General features: G+C 40.2%; 1 protein-coding gene and 1 long non-coding RNA gene across 2 annotated transcripts in view; both read right to left on the reverse strand.

Moving 5' to 3' along the window:
- Positions 1-18,482, reverse strand: part of DCC (DCC netrin 1 receptor) — a 606,685-nt gene that overhangs the window by 351,928 nt on the left and 236,275 nt on the right. The window lies entirely within an intron of this gene.
- On the reverse strand, positions 8,394-10,052 carry LOC133267838 (uncharacterized). Its single transcript, XR_009742889.1, has 3 exons — positions 9,973-10,052; positions 9,530-9,621; positions 8,394-9,037 (listed from the first exon to the last, which is right to left on the reverse strand). It is a non-coding gene; the product is annotated as an uncharacterized LOC133267838 (long non-coding RNA).

Genomic DNA, 18,482 nt, shown 5'->3' on the forward strand with positions numbered 1-18,482 from the left:
AAATAGCAGATGTTCTCAGGTAAACACAATGTGGATTTTTGATATTGATTGATTCATAAGATAAATAAGACATTGCTTTCACTAAAAGAACATCAGCTAGAAATATATCCTAGCACATGTAACAGCCACAAATGCCAAACATCCCACTTTTAACCAACAGCTGACTGATTCCCTATGAGTTTCAAGGAGAAAAGCAGCTTCCTAGACCTAAAGAAGTGGTGCATGACCTGGAAATCCTGCAGTCTGAGTTAACACAGTGTGCAAACATACGGGCCAGTTCCCATCCACATACCTGAGAGCACACATAGGTGATGACTAGCAGGGAAGCAACCTTCTGGTATTGGTGGGGAGGGAGGGGGGACATATACTCTGGAAAGGAGACCTTCCTGCTGCTCTTCTCGCTGAATCCAAAATGCATGGTAAGAAATATGGTTAAAAATCAGGAAAAAAAGGACTATAGGCTACAAAGGAGTGGGACTCTCTAAAACCACTTAACACGGTGGTCGAACACAGCCAAGGAAGCAGGAAGATGACTAGTCTGGTATTGGTAATGCCCAAATAAAAAAGCATCTAGCACTATCTTCTACAACAGCTAATGGTGTTGAATGATGTTGAACAAGATGGAACAATCAGGCACACTGAAGTACTTCCATATGCGATGAGTAGATAGTAGTCCTGTAGGTAGGGGAATACTAATTTCTAGATTCTCACTGGGAGTGGGATGACAAAGCAGCCTAAGACAGTCAGAAGTCCTGTGGGTATGAGGCACCAAGGGAATGCCTTTAGTTAGATAGCAGCCCAATTGCAGATCATAACATAGATATCCAGTATCTAAACCCACTTGAAGCACCACATATGTACATATGTACATGTACAAAAACATACATGTATATCACAGAATTAAAGACCAGTTTGGGTTAGAAGGGACTTTAAATTTCATCTAGTTCCAACCTCCCATTCAAGGGCATCTTCCATTAGATCAGGTTACTCAAAGCCTCATCCAGTCTGGTCATCATCAAGAGGTAAAATTCAGAATCCATTTCAAGAGCATGGGTTTGAGGTAGACTGCTGCAGTCACCCACCTATGTCAGTCCCATCAGAATGGGAGCAGATATCCTGATAGTAAAAGAGAAGACAAGGCTCCACGAGCAAAACTAGAATCCTCAGAAGCATCAGCCCCTGGAAAAGACAGAGAGGAGGAGGATCTTTGGGAGCAAACAACAGGCTGCAAAATAATTACTTGTGTTACTCTACTGTGATGTGGCAAGTCAGGCAAGACTGCATTTGTAAAGGTCACTGAGAAAAGAAAGGAGCAATGATCAGGATTTAGATGATGCTGCAGGGAAAAAAAGAGACTTTTAAGAACAACATAGTTAAGAGAAGAAAATGGTTCAGACCTTTATACTAAAGATAAAGGGATACGGTCATTCATTTTGCTTAGATGATGACAATCTTAAAATAGGAAAATACTTTCACAGAAGTCCAAATAGTCATAAATTCTGGAGAAGAAGCCCACAGGGAATGGACCATGAGGTCAGACACTGATAATTCAGCTATGAGTAAATGGCAAGAGTCAGGGACAGAGAGGAATAAGAATTATGTCTATGAAGACAAGATAGTAAAGGCAGAGGAAGAAGGAAGAGATGAGTTGTCAACTTCCAATATTCAAATAATCCCAGTGATACCATACCCCCACAGAAAAACCTAAGAAAGTATGTATTATAGAACCAGGGCCTTAAAGCAGGAGTTACTGTTTTGCCTACAGCAAAACACTTCAAAGTGGAGGCATGAACATTCACCAACAAGCTATATCGTAATTAGGCTGCACTATGCTACTTTGCATGTTATATGATACCCACATTAAAGCTTCAACAGCATCCTCATATTCTATCATATTGTCATCATCTGCAGTTTAATGATAGCACGTCAAGTAATACGTCAGTATTCCTTTTGTAATTCCTAGGGCCTCCAGCCTGTGACATTAATATGATGGAATAGAAAGTCACCAGAACTTTCATCTTGGATGTGTGCATCAAGGCCACCAGTGCTTACTCTATCTTTTTTTTGGTACTGAACATAGAAATACGAGGACGAGCTTCCCCATACACGGGTGTATAGAGATAAGTCAAGTAGGTTCGTGCAGCTAGAGTATAAGGACATTATTTACCAGGTATTTTTTTCCCCTGACACCAGCATTGCTTTCCCAGTCAGGGTGTGAATTAGTCACAGTTCTATGGTAAAATATGATTTTTTTAAAATAGTAGTAATCATTGTGTATTTTAATTAACATCCGCACAATCACTGACAAACATGGATAAAGGAATACACATTGTAATTTTTTGTTTGTTTTTAACCTTAGAAACTAATAAACATGAAGCTCTACTGAAATATGAAATTGTGTGAATAACTGCAATTATTTTGAGGTTATTAGAAAAAGTGTACAAACTCCCCGTTTCTACAGTGTGTTTCATCAGAAACGTAATGAGCTTTCTAATTCAGTTGTTACTTTTATATACTCAAAGGAAAGAGAAGCTTAAAAGTTATTAATCAATATCTAACAAGAATTTATTTAGGTGGAAGTTGCCATCACATCCAGGGATCATGGACACCATGGACAGCACAGATAGGAGTTCAGGATTCCATTATTATGCAGTGTGCTTAAACTTCACAACCTCCTCTTGTTGTTTCAGCGCTACAGAGAACAAGTGTTCCCTTTTAGAATCACAGAATCCCTGAGTGGTTTGGGTTAGAAGGGACTTTAAAATGCATCCAATTCCCAACCCGTGCCATGGGTAGGAACACCTTCTGCTAGATCAGGTTGCTCCAAACCCTGCCCAACCTGACCTTTTCATCTTATCAAATTTATACAAACTCTGTAGAACATCATTTCATTATATGAAGCTTCTCTGAAGCTCTGGATTTTTTCAGAGACTGACTAGAAGTGCTGGAGTATATACTAATAACCAGAGAAAGAGGAGAGGAGCTTGGCTATACAAATAACAAGTACTGAAAATTCACATTACTTCATACTGTCCTCTAATGCAGGCAATTACATACCTAGACTGATTATTTTCCTTATATCATAAACTAATTTTCAGCTCCATCTTTAGAAGGAATATTTGGCTATTTGGCTTATCCTACAATGTTAGTGAGTTAAGCAGCACCTGAGCTCCTCTCTTCCAAGCATAATTAGAATATTTGGAAGTTTTGCTTTTTTTTTTTTTTTTTTGAAACATTTGGAGATTCATGCAAAAAAATTGATTAAGATTACAGGAAAATGATGAAGCTGAACATCCATATGAATAAATATACATTTTAGGTGTTAAGAATCTTTAAATTTAAGAATTATCTTATTCAAAACCAGAAAGTAACTTCATTGAAAGACTTGCAAATAATGAATGAACTTTACACTTGAAACATCATACAGAACTGCATCTAAAAAAAAAATCATTTCTTAAAGAAATTACAATTGTAAAAGTTTGACCATTGCATTCAATTAATATTTCCTGCAAAGCCATGATTACACCAATTAACAGAAGAGAAAAAGGGCAGAATTGAAATACACTCTCAATAAATCTGATAAAACAGATGCTTTCACATGTCATTACTTGATGAAAACCATGTGACACAGTACATGCAAAAATTTGGTTAGTTGAGTTTTAACCTTCAAAATTAATCTTTTCCATCAAAGGTAGAACATGTGCTACCAGTTGCTCTAGAATTACGTGTTCTCATCTATTACACTCCAGCTCAGACAATATTAAACTATGACACTAATAAAGTGACTATATTAAGGGAAAGAAATCTCTCAGGTATTCAGCTATTCTACATTTGTGCTGTGCTTTTTGGGTTATGTTTATTTATTTGTTTGTTTTTAATAATGCTTAAATACTATTCTTATCCCAATTTGCTACACAAAAAACCCTACAACCTCAAACTGTGACACATTTCACCTGCTCAGAGATTAGATGGAGACATTACTTTACCATGGCTTTTTGACAGTAAATTAAAATGCAATGCAGCTTTTAGGCTTTAATTTAGTCTTTCACTCAGGCAAATCAGCCTGAGTATTATTGGATGTATTATTTCTTCACATGGTGAATTTGTAGCTGACTGCAACATTTTTTTCCTTTCTTGAATGATGCATTGGGAAGAAAATCAAGATTCTCACAAGGCAAGGAGGAGACTCAATTTTCAGAGATCAAAATATATTATTGAAAAAAAATTAGGGACTCAGTTTTCAGGCAGAGCAATTAAAGCAATGAACCTGCATGGAACTTTCAATAAAATTAATGTTTGCTGGCAGCTATAGTATTTTCTCTTTTACATCATCATGGGCATTGTCAAACCCTGATGTTTCAGACAGCTCCATAGAAACAACTGAAAAAAACAAGGTTGGACAAAAATCTCCCCATCAAAACATCTTCTCTTTTAAAAAATGAATATTTTATTAAATATATTGCTTCTGTGAATAAGTAAGTATTTCTGAAGTTATATCAAAATAGGGTGAGACATGACAAGAAGTAAAGGTTCAATATGATTCTTCACTAATGCATCTCCTGGCTTTCAGGTTCTTTTTCTTCTTTGCTTGATTCCAATTAAAAATCAATCATGCCCTTTTCAATTAGCTACTAAATAGTCTAACAGCTTGCTACTTGATGTAATTAGTAGCAAATTGTACATTTTCTCACCAAATCAGTACTGTGCATCTTGCCTGTGCTATCCACAGTATTAATTTCGAAAATCGGCTATTTTAGTTCGATTATAAAGGTTATTTTTTTAAACTAGAATACTGGGAGGGTTGGCTTGTTTCTTTTTTGTTTTTTAATCTCTTGTATACACAGTATATTTAAATTTATCTTTAATCAGCTGTTCATTAAAGAGTTGACAACAAAACTCAGTATTTCATATCTTGCATTTGTTCCTGGAAGACATGTTCAAGAATTATTAAGAACATCAATTCTCCAAATCCCTTGATCCAAATGGGCTGAAACAGTGTTAATTAATGACTCTGCTCAGCACACACACACTTGGCGAGCACCCAGGGGTTAACCATTCTTGGAATCATTAGGCAAAGACCAAGAAAGTCAGACATTTCCAGCAGCTCAGGCCCTCTTCGAGTGCCAAGCTTGAGCTCTGTCTTCATCCTCATACTTCTGTTTGCAAAGCACAACATATGCAGCCCCTCACTGCGCACACAACATGTTGACCTTCTTTTGTGATGGTTCCTTCACTCCTGGAGAACACAAGTTACAGCAAAAACTCTGATGCATAACAGCATGGTGCTGTCTGCCTCTTTTCTCATCTTCTCCAAATTGTCTACTCAACCTACCCGTTTTTCTCAGTTTTCATGAAAGAAATAGCAGTGGGACTGGTGAGACATGAGGACATGGGGATGGTGAGAAAGCCACCTAAGTCTGCTTCCATGGATGCACAAAACTCCTCATCATAGAATCATACAAACCCAGACTGGTTTGGAGCGGAAAGGAGCTTAAAGCTCATCCAGTTCCAAACCCCTGCCACGGGCAGGGACCTCTTCCACTAGAGCAACTTGCTCCAAGCCCCTGCGTCCAACCTGGCCTTGAACACTGCCAGGGATGGGGCAGCCACAGCTTGTCTGGGCACCCTGTGCCAGCTCCTCAGCACCCTTACAGGGAAGAGCTTCTGCCTAAGAGCTCATCTCAGTCTCCCCTCTGGCAGGTTAAAGCCATTCCCCTTGGCCTGTCCCTGCAGGCCCTTGTCCAAAGCCCCTCTCCAAGTTTCCTGCAGCCCCCTTAGGCACTGGAGGTCTAAGGTCTCCCCAGAGCCATCTGGTAATAAAACCTGACTACAATAATAAATAATAAGATTAAATTTCTACAAGTCAAGTATTCCCACACCCCTCATTCTAAACCACTTCAACATTCCATGCTACTCGTGGAAATTTCCTTTTATAAAATATCATCTTTTCTTACCTAAAGCAAAAACTTTGTCATCTGGGATTTCCCAAAGAAAAGATTCTTTAAATCAGCTTTGCTGTTTTCTAACTGGAATAACATACGTACAATGCTTGTATATATAAAATTATATATAGATAGATAGATATATATACAATGTGTATATATATATAATCTCCTCAACTTCTTGGTCTGACACACCACCTTGCTGCTCTTTGCCATCAGGATGACTGTGGTTGCTCCCCTCTAGGGTCCATGGCACCATGTCTTCTGAACATTTTTTATGGACTTAACCACTCACCAAGTAACCAGGGGCCACAAGTCACTTCCCAGCCACAAAGTGCCAGGGAGACTTTTAGCAATACAAAGCATTAGTGGCCATGGCAACCATAATTCAGTGACCTTTTACCTATTTTATTACAGCATCAGATCAATATTTCCGCCTTGGGAGAAAAACTGGGACAGTCCCACATGGGCCAAGAAGATGCATCTAAGAGGGGAATATTATTACTTTTTATTCATACTAAGTAAGATTAGAAATAGTTGTTACATAACAGGATGAGCCCTTAGCCGCTAATGGAAAAAAAAATGAGGGGAAAAAAAAAGAAATCACATTAAACTCTTAAACTTGCACCTATGTTAAAACCCAGAACCCATCAGAGGTTGGGATAAGCGCTTGTTTGTGTTGGAGTTTGTAAAATTACACAGTGCTCCGGGATTATTACGGATCTTGTCAAAACTACTCCGGAGGCAGAGGGGAGGATTATGGTGAGGAATTAACTTTCTCTGACTGATTTTAATGAAAAGTCAGATTTCTCAGACAACGTTACAATAATGCTTCCACTTCTCCCTGCAGCCTGCAGCATCTCTGCCTCTCTCCCCCTTCACTTGCCTGTTCTGAAGCTGATATCAGCACTTTGATGTGTGTTTTACTGCCAGAGCTGGCCCCCTCCTTCCCCAGCCCTTGCTGCAATACACACAATTGCCAGGCCATAAATATGACTGCACTGTGTTGGGCTGATCAAAGTGTCAGACTGTCACATCTGTCTGAAAAAAAGCAGCAGTCTGCACTTGATCCATAACATATGTAGGATATAGAAATGCTTAACTATAAAATTACTCATCTTAAACACTGTAATAATCAGGCATGGCTGCTACAGATAGCCTGCTATTATACATGTGTTTTAAATTCAGATAAGGAATGTCTCGTTATTACTTTTACAAACCCACCGCATCATCATTTCCCCAAGCAACATTAACCAACCTATGACTGAAACAACACTGTTTTACAATGGGACTCCAATCCTTCTCCTAAAGGGATATTTATACTGAGGCTGTACTGTCATTTAACACAGAAGAGAAATGTGAATAAGCGTAGTGTACTTCCATGTCCCCAGTCCTTTTTATCCTTTAATTGCTAATTTTTCTGTTATATATACGTTTACCCCCAAAGCTTTATGATGAGATGTTGTGTTTTTATTGGTGGTTTTGTTGTTTGGGGGTGGTCTTGATTGTTTTCAATTTTTGGGGGTTTTTCCCCTCCTGAGATCACAGCAAAGCATCACACTGTCAGTCTCACAATTACACAGTGCATTTTGGGAAGACACAGCAGGTTGTTAATGAAGATTAGTGCCTTCCTTGCGGGGTGAATTAGGAGACAACCTGGTAACATTGGCAGAAGAGCTTTTACTTGAATTTGCACCACCTATGCCATTTCAGCGCACATTGAAAAGGCCGTTTTGTGAACATTTTGGGGGTGGTTTTTTTCTATTAAACAAATGCATTGTCAGATTTGTTTTGGGGCATAGACTGCAAGTGCACAGTAGGCTTTACTCTGTTATTGACATGATCTGCAAGTGCAGCGCCAGGCTGCCCTGCAGGCTTTGCCACAATTAGGTCTCTCTCTCCCCTCCTCATTGCTTCTCCTCCTCTCTCCCAACAAATTCACTTCACCTTCTTGTTACCAGGTAAATAATGAGCCATTTCTTTCCACAGGAAACCTCGGAGCATGCTGCAAGGAGCCAGTACCTGCTTGCAATGAGGAGTCCCGGATCTGCTTTGCCTCACCTCCCTGGTGAGGAACATGCCCAGACCCTGCACCATGCCTTGAAGACAACAAGCTTATATTCAACGAGGAAGAAAATAAGTTTAAACTTATGGTAGGTTCCCCAAGCACAGTGAAGCAAGGAGTCCATTTTAAAGAAAATATTACAGTTATTACAGAATGAAAAATAAAAGATTAAATATTTTCTTTATTGGGGTCTTCAAGGAAAGAGAAACCTGGTGGAGCTCTGCCCAGTGCCACCGTGGGATGGGGAAAACTGAGTCAGGTCACCCCCAAAGTAATGAGAGTTTACAAGGCTCTCCTCTACCCCCAAGGCGTTTTTCAGCATTTTGACCAGTGCTGGGAGCAACCTTCAGTGCCTGAAGGGGCTGCAGGAAAGCTGGAGAGGGGCTTGGGACAAGGGATGTAGGGACAGGCCAAGGGGAATGGCTTTAACCTGCCAGAGGGGAGACTGAGATGAGCTCTTAGGCAGAAGCTCTTCCCTGTGAGGGTGCTGAGGCGCTGGCACAGGGTGCCCAGAGAAGCTGTGGCTCCCCATCCCTGGCAGTGCTCAAGGCCAGGTTGGACACAGGGGCTTGGAGCAAGCTGCTCTAGTGGAAGAGGTCCCTGCCCGTGGCAGGGGTTGGAGCTGGATGAGCTTTAAGGTCCCTTCCAACACAAACCAGGCTGGGATTCTGTGATTTGTACTGCATACTGACTCAAATCTTTAACCATGAATCAGAAATATTTGCTGTAGGTGCTGCACAACTAGAGGGGCAAAAAATGTTTATGCCAATGACAAGCTGTGCTGGTGACGTGCAGCAAAACAGTGCTTCTCTGGGGCAGAAAGCGACCTAAGAGGAGACTATTTATTTGTTTTAGCTTTGCTACCTGAAAGAGTTATTTGCTTTCACAACATGGCTACAGGCTTCTTTCAAACCAGCTGTCGTGGTAATTCATGAGCTTTTGCATCTCCTGGGTCAGTCAGGAGCTATGAGAAGTCAACTTGTATTTTCTCCTCCTTCTGCATCACCTGCTCCACCGGCAATAAGCAGTGCTTCTAACAACAAGGGCTGTACAAAAAGGTTTTACCAGCCACAACATCAGAACATTACATGATCAAGTCTTTGCAGGTCCCAACCCACCCAGCAAACTCCAGGTCTCATCCCTTCATGGCAACATCAAGTAACAAACTACATCCTGCTTTCAGGACACCATCGCCACCTGATTCTTACTGGGTGACACATACCACCACATCACCACTGTTTCTAGACTATATGCGTGTAACAAAGGAATCCCTCTTAGCGTTGCACTTTCGAAGTACATAGGAAGGACTAACATTCATTTTTGTCACTGATGATATAACTCAACTTGCATAAAGAAGATGGTTGTTTAGTCAGAAAGTATCATTTTTCACACAACCACTTAATCACAAGGATGCAGTTCACAAATATTGCTCCCAAGAAGCATTAATATAAAGGCTTCCTTTGTTGACAAAGTACTTTCTCATTTGTACAACAAAAAGTACAGTCAGTAAACAAATTTCTACCTATGGCATTACTGATCTAATTTTGTATTTTCTTTTTAGATACTGAAGACATCTGTCTCTTCCCAACTTCTTGTGCATCCCCAGCTGACTCACTGGCAGAGCAGTGTGAGGAGCAGAAAACACCTTGACTCTGTTTAAGCACTCTTCAGCAAAAATGAAAATATCCCTGAACTACCAACACTTTCTAGCACAAATCTCAAACACAGCCCCATAGTAGCTACTATGAAGAAAATTAACTCTATCCAGGCAAGACCAGCACATGCTCTCATCAGGCATTCATGCAAAAGGACACCATAGTATAGTGTTCCAGGTTCACAGGATTCCCATGTACAAAGACTGGACACCAAACTCAGTGTCAACGATCAAATGTTCTAGTCTATTTATTGAATTACCAGTGCAAAGCAAATATGTATACATTAATGCAAAGCAGGTTACATACATACCAACCCCTGGTTGAATAGGATACTGCCCAGCAGGAGAAGGAGATGGAACATGTTTCCAGGTCGGAGGGGTGGTAGGCAGTGCATCATCAGGGCATCCCCCAAGTCAAGATGCGCACCTGACTTACTCACCCATCCATCCCTGCACAGGTCCTTATATCCCCCTTTGGGTTGGAATGGAAAATTACCAGTTGCAACATCAGTGCATGTATGGCCAGCTGTGAGTAGAGGTTTACTGTCATAAGACTCCCTTTTGCTAACAGCGGTGCCAACACCCTATTTTCAAGGTTATGTTTCCACAACCCCTGCCAAAGAGTAGCTTTCTATTTTTGTGCTTTTCACCATGGACCACTATCTGTGACACATATAGGGTGCCATGAGATAGATAGCTCCTGCTTATCTTAAAGAGTAGGAATTTTTAAAATCCTGTATTTAAGAGGTTAACATTTTTAATCAAGAATTATTTTTTTTTCCTGACTACTCTAAAATGAAGGAAACATCCCTTACTAACAATTCCTTTAAAGTCTTCTTTGTCCTACTCCACAAATATTTTTATATTTCCAAACAATGAACCAGAAGCATCTTGCTGGGACAAAGCAGATTTTTCTTGTGCTAATAAGCCCAGGCTGTTGAAACATTTCCTATTTAATTGGTACACACAAGAATTTACCGCCAGGAAAGGGAAATGCAGAAAAAGGTGCCTTTGCTCCATCATTTGAGGAAGGCTTGGAAGAGCAATGCACAGATTCCAGCATCAGCTCACCCTTTTCAGATACCACCCTGGAGAAAAAAGAGATTCCCAACCAACATGAACATCTGGATAATCCCATGGAGTCTGGATACCACCTGCATTCCTGCGGGGTGGTACAGAGCAAGCTCTGCTTGAATCACATTTCTTCAGCACCAGGGTGGACAGGCTTTTGCCTGCCTTTGCTGGTGAGGCACCCCACCTCTTGAGTTACATGGGAGTTTTATCTCACAGGTTGTTGGCTCAGCCTGGAGGGCCATCTGCATATCCACAGTCCAGAACACAAATTTTAGGCTCTAGGACCGTCAAACTGCAACATCAATTGCTGTGTCATTTCTGCCATAAAGTTAAGCAGTCCACAGAGACAGCTTTTAACTGAGTCTTCTCAGAATAAATTGTTTGTTGCCATGTACTCTCTCTGGCCTCTTGTTATTCTCCTCCTGACATTCATGGTTTACTGGTTGGTTTTAATCACGGTAAAATGAAACCCTGCTGAAAGCATAGAGGTGAACATGGAACTGCTAGGCTCTGAAGTGCTCAGTCCTGCCTGACATAATTTTATTTGCCTAAAAGTTTTCTGCTGTAATATCTCCCTCAATAAGTTCACTTCCAATAGCATAGAAGCATTTCCCCTGAATCTCAGAAACTAGCAAAATTAAAGACAGATTGCAACAGAAATAAAATCATTTCAGTCACTCATGGGTGCTGCCACTATCGTTTTTCATTAAAAAAAATATGTTTGACCAAAATGTAATATGACAATAAAAAAAAAAAATCTACATTGACCAAGCAAAACAGCTACTAATTAGCTCTGTTCCAAATTTAAAGAAATAGCTCCTGGAAACAGGAACTTGAAGGAGATCTTGATTTTCTTTTCTGCTGTCTCTCAAAATCATTTAAAAAATGAGTGAATTACCGATGCCAAAGCCAGACAACAGATAAAAAGCATTCAATCACATCTATATCTTAAAGCCAATTTCATAGCTTTTTGCTGCCCAGCCAGTGATTGCTTAATGTCTCATGAGAGCCCCAGAAGAGGAAGTACGTGCCACTTGCAACCAGGTAAACCTACATTTTGTGCTCAGATACCAGAGAGCTGCAAACTTCCTGGTCTGATTGTATGTTCCTGGAAGCATACTCTTATATAAAATTTAAACATTTCAAATGTTAACCTTTTAAACATCTACATATGTGATACGGCACACACTTTCCATTCATTACTTTAAGGACTCTGCATGCGCACGCTATGTGGATAAAACTAGGCAAAAGAAAGGGTTAAGCAAGTAACATATGCCCCTATTCTGCCTCCCCCTCCCAAATAGTTAAAACATTCTGTTTTACAGAATTCCATTGAGAAATCCACACCAAATTTGCTAGTTAGATCTTGCTAAAGAGCAGACTGGAAGTTGTGTTTACTCTTCTTTACTCAACAAGTCCATGCCCTTAATACCTCTAAGTACACAACAGTCTGTAACCTCCAGGGACTTGAGTTCACCTAGCCTGCCCCCCACCCCAAGCCACCAAACATTCTGGGGCAAAATCCTCTTAGATCTTTACCACATATTTTTTCCCCCTTCTTGAGCAGAACATCACAGTCTATACCTCAATGACTCACTGTCTATCCTCAAAGCTGGAGTCATTCCCTTCATACACTTTGATAGATAGATCTGCATTGCAAAGTGCAATGTAACATAAAGGTGTCCAAGTGGGCTTTAAGTGAGCAAATAAAGTGAGAAAAGGAAATAAAGTGAGAAAAACAAAATAGTTCAGGACACTGAAATATCTGTGCTGAACTTTTGATTTCATTACTTACTATATAACCTAAGGCATGATTCTGTCCCTTGATTTTTCTTCTGTAAGACCTGAGTAGTAACCACAGTCACTAACAACAAGAAAGTAACTCAAAAATGATGCCTTTGAAGTTTTGCGCAAAATCTCAAGTGCAGCACTGAGGAAGAGAGGCAATGTCCGTTTTAAAATCACTGGTTAATTTAGATCTAGCCCAACACGTTATTTTCTAAATGTGTGAAATATTATTTTCTGACTTAAGATCTTGAATTCCAGACGCCAGCCCAGGTGAGCTTTTAGGAGTGAGTTATAAACACATGAAAACAGAGTTTATAATGAAAATGCTGACAGACTCTCAGCTACAGCTACCCTAGTGGGAACCACTGTAATAAAATGAATGCAATCACTCACCTTGTTTTACCAGATTTTATAGCTGTAGAGAAAATTAGGAAACTTAGCATCTTGCTCTCCACTAAATTGCTTTTTCTTCCTTAGACTTTTTCATGTGCCCTTTGTGATACTACTTGTAAACATCCTCATTTTTGTCTGTGTACTAAAACACATGCATTTAGCAGCTTAAATTGAGATTCTTGACTCTACAGTGTTTAACTTTCTATCTGGCCACTTTATTCTGAATCTTATTCAAATTAAAGCACAGCTATTATGCAAGGCACAAAAGTTCAATTTGAGTAAAATCTGGGCAGGATTTTCTTTTTTGCATGAAAACAACAGCATAATAAATGCTAATCATAATAATCCTTTCGAAGTGAAAGCTTTTCAAGAGTATTTTTGCATTTACGAATATAAAACATGTTTCCAATTTACATTCTAAAGCTTTTCATAGAATCTGAGATTAGAGATGGAAGAGACCTATATGTCATCCCTTCAATCCCCTGTCAGTGCTGGATTGTATCATCTACTAGTAAATACGGAATAAGAAGGTTTGAGAATTATACATTTCAGCTTGTAAACCCGTAATCATCCTGCATCAATCAGGGAATGCGGAGAAATGTGGAAACCTACATTTCTGTACTGCTGTGTCAATCAAGTCCCAAATGAGTGTATATATCAACTGTTTCTCTTGGTCAAATAGAGGCACCAACTAGGGTTGAGAAATTTGACCCCTTTTAATTAAATTGCTTGGATGACGTGTTTTATGGAACTTGAAGGTTGTCCCAGCTAATTTAAATCTCTCCCCTGTTAGTGACACTGTAGCATCACAATTGACCTCTCTCTCATTTGCCCAACAGAGGCCACCAAGGACAAATGAGAGGGTTGTAAACAGCTTCTCTCATCTTATTAAACATCACTTCAGAAACCTGTATAGATTTCAAGTAAGCAAGGTCAGGAAACCATTAGAAAGGTTAAACTGGAAACAAGAGAGCATGCAAGGTGGTCACAAGATTGTTCCAAGTCAGAAAACAAAATTAACATGAGGAAATACCTGACAGTGACTATATCTTCATTACCTTTGTTAGGGACAAAAGTAAAAATCAAGAAATCACAGAAGACGTAATAAAAAAAATAAAAGATGCAAAGTACCAGCTACCTAGAAAGCCTTGACACTTTTGAATTATCCGCCATCTCCACCCAGTCATGGTTGTTCAGTGTTTCACTTTCCATGAACAACTGCTGCTGTTTTACCAGTACGGATGTTAGCATAAAGCAAAGAAATCACACAGAGACACACTTTGAAGTCTGCTGCATTTGTATTTATCCTGAAATGCACTGAAGACTCAGCCAAAACCAAGATCAGAAGTATACCACAGGTGAAATAGCACTTAGATATCTAAAGAATACGCTTACTCAGAACTTGGTCAGCTAAACTAGACTGAAAGCGAGCAAAAAACCCTTCACAGGACCCACTTATGCAAATTAAGCAGAATAGATGTCTGAGTTGTCACTAGAAAATGTACTTTAGTACTCAAAATGATACTGCTGAGTATATCCCAAAGCTCTTCTGCTCTGGCTAACCCAGCTCTCTGAACACTTAAGAGTTTATGCTCCTTGAGATGCCCAAAATTCACAAAACCACCGAGTTTTCCAGGCACGCAAACAAACATTTGAGAGACTCTAACATGCTCAACAGTCACTTTCAATAAAAGCACTTAAAAATGGTTTCAATCCTCAGCTCTTGCAAAAAAAAAGCATTTTTGGCTGGGCTGTGTTGCAGCTTCACACGAAGGGGAACAGAAATATTGTTCCGGAGAATGGGTGCAATGGGTTCCTACGCATCTATCAAAATGGATCTGAAACTCTAATCTGTCATTTCATTAGCAAGAATTTCAACAAAATAGACATCGCTACCTGTTGTTATCGCATCATCAGAGGAAGAATGATTGTTCCATCTATGCCCAAGTGTCTGCTATTTTAAGTACAGAGGGTAGTTTCCCTAGTTTCTAGTAAAGGAAAAAGATGAGACTACAGACACGTTCCTCCTCAGCAGATGTTGGCATTCAGCACACCAGCTCCTACAAATCTCACTCTTTGGCATTTAATTCTCCCTATCCACTATAAATGATACTTCAGATCCAATTGATCATTGTAAATGCTATTCTGAGAGCCAGGTCCCTAATGTTCAAGATATGCAGGATGAGCAATTTAAGTGTAGGGTTCACTGTGAACTCCTGATATTATATCCAACTACCCCAGACTACATGACACCAAGTTCAAACTGTAAGTATAAAATTACACAGAACTGCTCATGCTTAAGAAAATAACACATTTCAGCAAACGTAGCCAAGGCTTTTCCAAAGAAATAAGATTATAGAAGAACAGAGTTCTAAAATAAATGCAGCTATAAAATTATCCATTGTTACTTGCTTTACAGTGTACACTTTTCCGAGGAAGAACTCATGATTGTTTATTTTATAGTAGAAACACATGAAAGATACCGACATTATAATCCTTGTAAGAAATAATTATACTACACAGTGCCTGGAAGAATAGTTTCAAGAACCCCCCTATAACATATATTGTTAAAGTATATCATGAATCCTAGGTTGGAAAGGACCTCGAGGATCACCTGGTCCAACCTTTCTAGGCAAAGCATAACCTAGTGTCGTGGTTTAAACCCAGTCAGGTAATTCGTTCGCTCACTTCCCCCCCTTTTCTTGCCCTACCCCTGCTCTCGGAGGGACGGAGAGGAGAATTGAAAAGAATGCAACTCCCACGGGTTGAGATAAGAACAGTTTAGTAACTAAGGTATAACACAAATCACTATTGCTACCACCAATAATGATAAAGGAAATAACAAGGGAAGAGAATACAACACCTCAGCACCAGCCGACCGATAACTTGCCCCCCAAGCCCGACCAAGTTCCGACCAATACCTCCTCCAACCCTGCCGTCTCCCAGCCCTTCCGGCTAACTCCCAGTTACATCCTGGGCATGACGTGCTGTGGTATGGAATACCTCTTTGGTCAGTTTGGGTCAGGTGTCCTGTCTCTGCTTCCTCCTGGCTTCCCCTCCTCCCTGGCAGAGCATGAGGCTCACAAAGTCCTTGGCCAAACCAAAACATCACTATCAGCTCTGTTCCCAGGCCGAAAGTCAAAACACAGCACTGCATCAGCTACCAAGAAGGGGAAAAATGACTGCTACTCCTGAACCCAGGACACCTAGACTAGATGTTCCTTCACCTTGCTTAGCTGAATTTTAGCAGCGTCCCATGCTGGGGAGTTCACCACTCCCCTGGGGAGACGTATGAATATCCTTCACTTTTTTCCTGCTACCTTGTGCCATGCGACGCTAATGATGCCGCTGTTGGATAAGGGTGTATCATCTGGTTATCCAACTGTCGTGGTTTAAACCCAGTCAGCCACCCAGTTTAAACCATGACACCAACTAAGCAACAAAACAAAACAAAAAAAAGTAAGATATTTTGGAAGATGATGCATGTGCCACTTTAGTCAGGTTTCATAGAATCACAGAATGGTTTGGGTTGGAAGGGATCTTCAAGATCATCCAGTTCCATCCCACCTATCCTGGGCATGGAGCCACCTTTACTTAGTCCAGAAAAAGTAAGAGTATGGGTGAGGGGACTGTCCAAAAGGTTTTCATGTGTTAAACTGCAATTGAATAATGATCCCTCTGTTGTTCTTGATCATAAATAGAAGGATTAGATCATATTCCTTAATATTACAGAAGATGTAGGTTGGGCATCAGAAAATCTGTGTCCTGCAATGAAACTGGGCTGGATAAGGCTGTTGACTGCTCCATTGTTGTTTTGAGTACTGCAATACTTGGAGCATGGTACAGAAGGGCAGGGGCAACTCCTCCAGCTTTTGGTGCCTATCAGTTCTCCTGCAGGGAGCCTGATCCTGCCTGCACAGACAGGCTTTAAATGCCTCCATGGTCAGACAGAAGTCCAGAAGGAACTTCAAGCAGCTAATTTCAGTCAGCATCTAAATAGAAGCAAGTGGCCTTTTATTTCTTTTCTTTCTCAACTTTTCTTTATTTTCTCCTGTTGTAACGCTGGAGTAGTATATTTCTCACATCATTATTTGTATTTCTGCAAAGTATTCTGTAGCAGTAGGCTGACAAATACATCTGAAGCACTTGTATATCACACCAAGAAGGCTCATAGAAAACTTAGGAATATTTTGACCTCTGCAAACTCAGATGTGAGCATTGCTACTTCCAGGTAACAACAACAAAAAAGATCATAAAGAAGAGAAATTCCTAATGTAAAAAAAGAAAAAAAAAAGCCTTTTTGCCTAAAAAAAAAAAAAAAAAGTAGAAATTCCAGAGAAAATACAGAATATGTAACTGGGGGCATGGAAGACCAGAAGCATGAGCAGTGCAGGAGGTTTAAGCACCAGTGTCCTGACAGCCCGGAGCAGGGGACTGGCCTTAGGCAGAGGGGTTGTACCCAGCAGTAAAAGAAAAGGAGACAAAATGCTCCCAAAAGCAAGGGAGCTCAGTCCTCCCCAAAGCACCAAATATGAAGCTGACAGCACCCGGAAGTACATGCAGGTAGGTCCTTCTTCACTCAAATAACTGCCCCTGGGAGATGGATGAAAGAAGAGGGGACACCAAAAAAGGCAGCAAAGAGTAAAAAGGTTTTCATCAAGTCTCAGACAAACTACAAGGTCTAGGAAGGAGAGAATCATGAAAGCGTTTGGAAGGAGAGAATCATGAAAGCTTTTTTCTTCCGTAAAAGTACTGCATTAGTCATCGCCTATTCTGTCACAGTAGGCCAGGGGACACGAGCAATTTGAAAAGCTCTTTTATAATCAGGAAGAAAATCAAAAAAAGTTAGTTTATGTACCAAAGGACTTACAACTCAAGCACTTGTTTTCAGGCTTAGAACGTTAGACCCCAACAGCCCCTTTGTCCTGTGCAACAGGGACAAAGTTATGACACCAAGAAAACTTAAGTTTAATTTCTAGAAAAAAACACACCAACAGATCATGTACGACACAGTTCCAAGGGACTCTTATCACTCAGGTCTTGTAAAGTCAGAGCAGACAGATCATCAGCAAACTGAGTGTGGGAACAGTCCTCTCTTGGAAGGTAAACTGACCAGATATCTACAGGCTACTGGTCATCTCCAGTGCCTGTGATCTATTACACCCCGTTATTTTAATTCACTGAGACTTCACGCCCTTGCCAACCAAGGCTGCTCCTTTTTCAATCCAATCTCCTCAAGTTCAGCCTAAGTAAATCTCTGTCAGGCACTAAAAATGAAAGCAAACCCTTTTTCCTAAATTAAATTTGCTAATTGAAGTCAAGTTTCTATGCAGCACAAGGGTCAGAAGAGCTGGAATTGCGGTGGCATACACTCCCTCTGAGCATTTCTCAACGTCCCAATAGTAGAAGTCTACAGAATGCTGCAGAAAAAATAATGTTGCTATTGTCACCTTGCCCCCAAAGTAAAGGAGCGTTGTAGAGTAATGCAGTTCTCAAACACCTTTTTTTAAGCCTGGAATGTTGCTCTCTTACAAGTTGATAAACTTATGAAATTGAAAACTATGAA

This window comes from Pezoporus flaviventris, unplaced genomic scaffold (assembly GCF_033815535.1).
Source record: "Pezoporus flaviventris isolate CSIRO_AGI_PZ_B2104156 unplaced genomic scaffold, CSIRO_AGI_Pfla_v1 ptg000010l, whole genome shotgun sequence".
In the NCBI taxonomy this organism is placed as follows: Eukaryota; Metazoa; Chordata; class Aves; order Psittaciformes; family Psittacidae; genus Pezoporus; species Pezoporus flaviventris.